The sequence below is a fragment of the Apteryx mantelli genome, chromosome 6 (assembly GCF_036417845.1).
Source record: "Apteryx mantelli isolate bAptMan1 chromosome 6, bAptMan1.hap1, whole genome shotgun sequence".
NCBI lineage: Eukaryota > Metazoa > Chordata > Aves > Apterygiformes > Apterygidae > Apteryx > Apteryx mantelli.
The window spans coordinates 5,903,757-5,911,118 of NC_089983.1; positions in this window are offsets into that span (position 1 = coordinate 5,903,757).

Consider the following 7,362-nt stretch of genomic DNA (forward strand, 5'->3'; position numbering starts at 1 on the left):
CACATAACAAGCAGCTGTTGAGGTATCCATTTGCTGTCCTCTTCCCTTAGTGGCGCTCACTGTTTGCTGCTCTGGTTAGAAGGAATCCACATTTCGCAGCCAGCCCATCTCTGAGACAAGTAGTTTGAGAACAGCTGAAGCAATCACAGGGTGAGGGCACCTGCACCCAGATTACTCAACAAGATTATGGATGGTGACAGCATCAGTCCAAGCAGGCTCAACTCCTCAAAGCTCCTATCAAGCCAATGCAACACTGTTTGCATTGCTGTAGTGCTCCGTGTCTGTTCAGAGAGAGACCCTGGAATAACCCAGCTTTTTGTCTGTGGTGCACACGAGCCATATTGCAAGAGATATTCCTGGGAGGGGGGCACAAATCTGAAGTCATAGTTAGGGTGACCCAACCTTAAGCCTTGCTTAATGTATATTTTCTATCCTTCAACAGCCAACAGAGAAGGTAGCTTAAACCTTGATTCAGAATGAGATGACATTTCAACAGGGCTGCCTATCCCTGTCACACAATGGAAATGCCAAGGAGGCCTGGCCCATGCCATCCTTTCCTCACAGCTGCCAAGAACTGGCACACTGCTCTCCTCCTCTGAGGGCTCTGTTCATGTGGCGCTTCAGGCTACTTGGAGATGCTCTTCTCCAAATACAACAACAACGAGTAGTTAGAGTAGTTGTTGCCAGTAATGAGCAGTCATTAGTCAGTAATGAGCACCACCCACTTCACACCTGCAAGGGGCCAGGTGCCCTTTGCTATTAGATAAAGGGCAACATGTAAACCTACCATCCTGGGAGGGGAAATGAACCTGTCTGTTAATTTTCTGAATAACAATTATCCAGCTTAGATCTGGCCTTAGCTTATTCTATGCTAATCTAGGAGCTTGTTGGTCCACTTGTCTGCTGTTCTCTGTGTCCTATTAAAATGGTTCATCCCTAATTTCTCTCTCTCTCCTTTTTGCTGTCCTTCCTGTTGCTGCCTGACCTTTTCCACCATTTTTGCTCTGATGGTCTGGTACAAAAAGTAGGGAGTCTGCCAAGCCCATAAGAAAGTACAGTTACTCTAGCAAGAGACCTGTACTTGTCTGAAGACTGGAAGATGGACTGTTTACAGCCAACTAATTTTGCTGTTGAAAATCATATCCAAATGCAGGGAAAAATACCACCAAGTAGCAAGTTTCACATGAATTTGGTCAGTTCCTACCACAACTCTTACAACAAACTCCTTATCTCCACATCTTAGACATTTAATCAGAATTATTCATAAACCTATGAAGTCTCATGCTTTGAGCCTGTGCCTCACAAAGTTGACTCCTGCCTCTCAGTCCCCCATATTAAGCCCTCTCTAGAAATAGGCTCTGTATAGCACTGCACTGTTACACTAAGGCTTCTACCTAGGCTTGATTTTCTGGAAAGTGCTAGCACCCTTTATGTGTAAGTAGAGAGAAGCCCCATTGCCTGTGGCCATAAGGGTCTGATGCTCCATACTAAAAATGCTGGGAATTCTACCACTGCTTATAATGGGAAAAGTGTAGAAAAAAACTTCTTCATGCTGCTGATAGTTTACAATCAGGTCTTTTGTTCATGAGGATCTCTTCCTTAGCACCAGCAAAAAGACTTTGGTTTGGTATTGATCTTACTTGCATAAAGACAAAACATTCCTCCAGAAAAGCCCTGAGGGCCTCAGTTCACTGCACATTCCCAGAGCAAGCCAGTGAATGCCAACAAACTAGGGGTCTGCACCATCCCAGTCAGAGCTTTGTTTGGAAACCCAGACAGGGATGTTACCACCAGATTCTTCTATAATGGCCGTAATATAATCAGATCCCCCTCAGGCAACATGAACTCTAGGGACAACTCATGCCTCCCTTGAGTGGATTCAAACCCACAGCTCCAGGTACCATGTTCCAGGCTAATTTAATCAAGAGAGGATCTCTCCTCCCATTAAAACTGGGCCACTGTGCAAAAGGGAATGTAGAAGAGGAGAGACGAGTTTGCAGCTCAGTTATGGCACAAAGCTAGGAAGAGGTCCAGGAGACAGCTGGTTATGGGTGTCCACTTTACTCCCTGTATCTGTGAAAGGAGGAGAGCTCAGAGGCTTTGCTTGCTTGTTGGGTCGTGTGTGTGTGTGTGTGTGTGTGTGGTATCAATGATTTTAGTAAAAGATATTGTATCTCCTCCCAGACTTTGTCTTGCTTGCAATATATAAACAGGGTTCTCAGGGCAGTAACCAAAGACCAAGATTCTTCCTTTCTGCGCTAAGCAACCCTAACCCTAGGAGGTCTACCCTGGCCTCCTTTGCTTTCATCTGTCCTGAACTCATCATTTAGCTGATTTTTTGTCTAGTAGCATGGGGTGAAAAGCCAGAGCAGATCGTTCTTCTTGTCTTCCTCTCTCCTCCTCAGGTTTGAGATTGCCCACAGCCTGGTAGCTCTGATACATGCATAAGAGATGCATGTTCGACTGCTTCCAGGAAGTGGGAATTTAACATCAGCCTTCTACATATGGGTTAAGTGTTCCAATTATTAGACTGGCCTGTAAAAGAAATGGTATTGAAATTTCCATTTACTCTGCTGGGCTTAGTTTAAAGGTTGTCTTTTGAAAGTAAGCAGGTCTGTTTTCTGACTTGGTAATTATCAACTCAGTGGTAATAACCTCAACTATATTAAGAGATGACAATTTGTTAGTAACACAAAAGAAGGAATATGCTGACATACTTCTAAGTTTAAAAATTAACTAAAAGTACAAAAGGAGGCATTTCTTCTCTTCTCTGTTATAGGAGCAATTGCAGTTAAATATTGAAGAATAACCAGAAAAATGTTGTGAAAGTTAAATATTTACTCGTGCAGTCAGTAAGTTTCCTGCAGAAAGTTAAGGCTTGCATGGACCTTCATATAAAAGTCTGTGTTGGATGTCTCTAGAGCAGAACATTCTGGTTTCCTTCCACCAAAATGGCTCTTCCATTTTTACGATTTTACCAACGTGCTGTGATATTTCTTCTTCTGACATCATCTTTAATCTTTGCTGAAGGCGGAAAGATCCTGGTGATACCTCAGGATGGAAGTCACTGGCTCAGCATGCGCCTGTTAGTGGAGAAACTTCAGCAAAATGGACATGAAGCCGTTGTGGTAGTACCATCAACAAGTTTGCATATGAAGCCAAAGGAGCATCAGAATTATACAGTGAAAGTATATCCAATACCTTATGCAGAAGAACACCTAACTCTAACTCTCAAGTCATTTATTAATGATCATTTTATTGAACAATCTGTTTTGAATATTATTATTACAATGTATCAAAGCATATTAAAAATTTCCAGGTTCTATCTTACCAGCTGTAAGAGCCTTTTGCACAACAAAGACCTGATGCAGGAATTGAGAGAGAGCAAATTTGATGTGGTTCTCACAGATCCAATTCTGATATGTGGACCAGTAATTGCTGAGTATCTTTCAGTTCCTTCTGTCTACTTCTTGAGGGGATTTCCCTGTGGTATTGATTTTGAAGCTACCCAGTGTCCACATCCTCCTTCCTATGCCCCCAGATTATTCCTGAATAATTCAGATCACATGACATTCATTCAACGTGTGAAGAACTTGCTGGTCAGTATACTGGAGCTTATTTACTGTCAGCCTCTATTCAGTCCCTTTGAAGAACTTGCATGTGAGATTCTTCAAAAGAAAGTGACTGCTACAGACCTTCTAAGCCATGCATCTGTTTGGCTAATGAGGTACGATTTTGTACTTGAGTTCCCGAGGCCAGTGATGCCAAACATGGTTTTTATTGGAGGAATAAACTGTGATCAGAAGAAAAAACTGTCTCAGGTATGAAATTTTATTTTATTTTTATTGAAAGGGCAAGAACAGAAATGTGTAAAAATTTTACACTAAAAACTAACAACAGCTTGGTATTTAAAGATCGAAAGCTAATGACAAATGCTACATGATGCAGAAATTTTATCTCCTAGTATCTAACATTAAGAATAAATCATACCCTAGCAACCTAAAGCCCTGTCAGGTATGAAAATTTAAGTGTCATACAAATTTTGTACAAACAACAAGCTGTTTTGCTGAAGTGAAGCTCATCTGAATTTTGCAAACTTTAATCCTGAACATGAGCCAGACTTGGTAGCTTCTATTTCATCTAAGTTTCTTACTCCATGTCCATCTCTGTAAGACCTGTTTCCACAGTCAAAGACAGCTTGGCTATATTGCTCTGAAAGAATGGCCTGAGGAATGTCCATAAGCAAAGTCTGCTCTTTGTCTGCTCCATGTTGTCCTCCCTTCCCAGCTGTCTCATGAGCAGTCCATCTGGACACCTCAGGCACATACTGGCATGTCAGGAGCAATTGAGACTTTGTGGACTGTGGGAGCTGTGTGCTCTAGGTGTTGCTGTTCAGTTCTGGTGATAGTCACATAAGAAGCTGGCAGGATGGAAGGCGCCCAAGTCCGGTGTTGAGGGCAGTCTTGGCATCCGGGCTGTTGGCAGGGGCATAGATGTATCTGGGGATAATTCCATGTATCCATTCTCCTTTTACATACACTGAAAGTTCTAAGACTAACATTTCAGCTATAAGTCAATTCTTTTTCTGTCACATCCGTCTGCCAGATTGGTTCATTTCCATCTTTCCCATTATGTCAAGGCATCAATATCAAATGAGAAAAGCAGATACAGTGAAAAATAAATGAGGGTTAAAATGCACATGTGGAAAGAGATGCAAATAGTGTCAGTTGCAGCCAGACTGCTAGCATTTTAAAACCTATCCCAAGAAAGAAAGCCTTTCAAAAATGTATCTTCCTATCCTTTATGGGTTATCTAATTGGGTTTTAAGCCTTTCAGGGAATGGATCTTCTGTAAATTCCCAGTCATGTTTTGGGGTATCAACCAGGTCTCTGAATCAAGCACAGTATATTCTATAGCAGATCTATAGCAAGAAAGGGATATTCACGCATTGCACATTGTGAGTGAAAGAGAATAGTGTAGAACAAATCCCGACTACCTTCCCTGTCATCCAGATATGTATGTTTAGTCCTTGTATTGGTAGTGGGAGGGCCAATCCTGTTGCCAGGACAGTCTCTAGTACCGCAGAAACCAGGCAAGCCATTTAGTTCTCTCTCACTGGTTGCATATGTTGGAATGGAAGGAAAAAGTGTAGCAGTTGCTAACATAGCATCTTGCAAAAGAACATGCACTCATGAATGGGAAAGATTGTGGATCTGATATTAGAGCCACGCAGATGTCTGTAAATGCACCACACAAGAAGTGCTTGACTGTCTTTCTTTATCTGCCAGAGCCTAGCTTGAAAGCATCTTCTTCTAGTGTTCATCTGACAGCCTTTTCAGTGGTTATGAGCAATGGGTCTGTTCTGTGCATCACCTTCTCCTGAGCTGTTTGAGAATTCCTATTAAGTTACTCCTGAGTCATAAGCTGCTGATGGTGGGACAGTGCCAGCAGTGGAGCTAGCAGCTGTTTTGGAATGTAGGCTTGCAATATGGTTGAAGCTTCCCCACAAGACTTGGAAATAAGTATACAGACACTGCATGTGGAAGAAAGCCTCACCAGAGATCTAGAGCCTTGAATAGCCTGGAGGAGAAAATCGTACCCCAAATACAAGCACATCTTCCTTGGTTGGGGAATGCCCCTGTCCAGCCACCTACTTATAAACTTTCACTGTGAGCAGTTATTGCCATTAAACAATGGCATTTAAAAACGCAGCAATTTATGACTGAGAAGGATTTGACTCCAAGGCTAAGGGTAGTCAGCAAGCAAGAGTTCATGAACTATTTCAGTCATGAACTGAACTGACATGAGTCATGAACTCATGAGTTCATGAACTAGAAATCTTTTATTGATATGTGTTATCTGAAGTCCAGTGGTGAAATTTTGTTTTCCCATTTAGCTTTATATCTAAAAGGATGAGACAATAGATGGAAGTTGCATGTAGAAATGGGGAAAATTTTTCAGTTGGCTGCTTACCTTCAAAAATGCAGGTTTGAATCAATGGAAGAAAGTCATTTTTCTCAGTTGTACCAACTGGTTTTGGTTATTAAAAAGGTCAGAAAACAGGTATGTCAACATTGTTTTTCCATATATATCTTTACTATAAGTTGTGTTTCACTGTACAATTGGCCTCAGTTTCACTAGAAAAGAAAATGATCATAAAAAAATACCAAATTTCTATAGTCTGTTACAACTGTGACAGCTTTCTGTCCAACAGAGAACTCCTACACTATCTGGAAAAGAGTAACTTTGGTGCACTCTTTATAGACTCAGTAATGCCATGTGTGGTGGTCCTAGTAGAATTTCTGTCTGTCCATTCTGTGCATTTCTTTCATGGATTCCCATGTACTTTAGAGCATGTCAGTAAATGTCAAAATACTGTTTCTTATGTCTCAAGGTGTTTTACCAGCTACACAGACCCCATGGCAATCTCCCTATGGGTACTGAACCTACTTGTCAGCGTGTTAGAGAGCTTGTTATCTAAGGCCTTTCACAACAGATTCTAGGACATTGGTTCAAAGTCCAGGGAGATGTGCATCCACCAACACTTTGTTGAAGGTCTCTGGATAACGAGATACCATTCGCATTATGCCCCAGAGTCTCTTCACTGGAGGCATCAACTGCAAGAAGGGGAGAAGCCTAAGTTACATGAATTTCAAGGATGCATTTTGTATTTGGTGTGAGAGGAAGGCTTACATAGCAGTAAGAATACCAGATGGGTTTGTGAGACAATTTCCCATGCTGTGACAGATTTTCTTTGGGCAAGTCTCCTGTTTTCCCTTGCGTTGGTAGTGTTGTAAGATGGTTAGAATAGTCCTGCCCTACTTCACAAGTGTACTGGGATGGGAAGAAAATGAAAGTCTGAAACTCTTAGACTCCATGGTGATAAGAACAGTGTAATGATTTTAGATAGGTGGCAAGTTCAGCACAATTACATGGATGAACAAAATCTAAACATGGTTACAGATAACAGGTTTGCCAATACGAAGGTAAAAAGTTGCAGACCCACATTTGTGTGTTCAGCTAAAGGTGGCCCAGGGCAGTGCCATCTGTGTACCTGGGAAGAGTTCTGTCACAAGGATATAAAATTGCAAGCCTGGGTTTACTTTGGCATTGGCAACAAACGTTCCCCATCTGAAACAGAGATGTTGTGGCATATTCATCAACCCACACAACTGCCACCCACAGCTCTGTGTCATGGGACCATCCCTGGGAAATGAGCAGACAGTGAGTAGATGGGGTGCCCAGCTATCACAATCTGATCTGGGCAGAAGGAAAGGCGAGATCGGTTTGCATCTCCCTTCCACATCAGACCTGCAGTTGTGCTGCATTGAGTTAATGTTGCTGTAAGAGTACAGTGGGAGA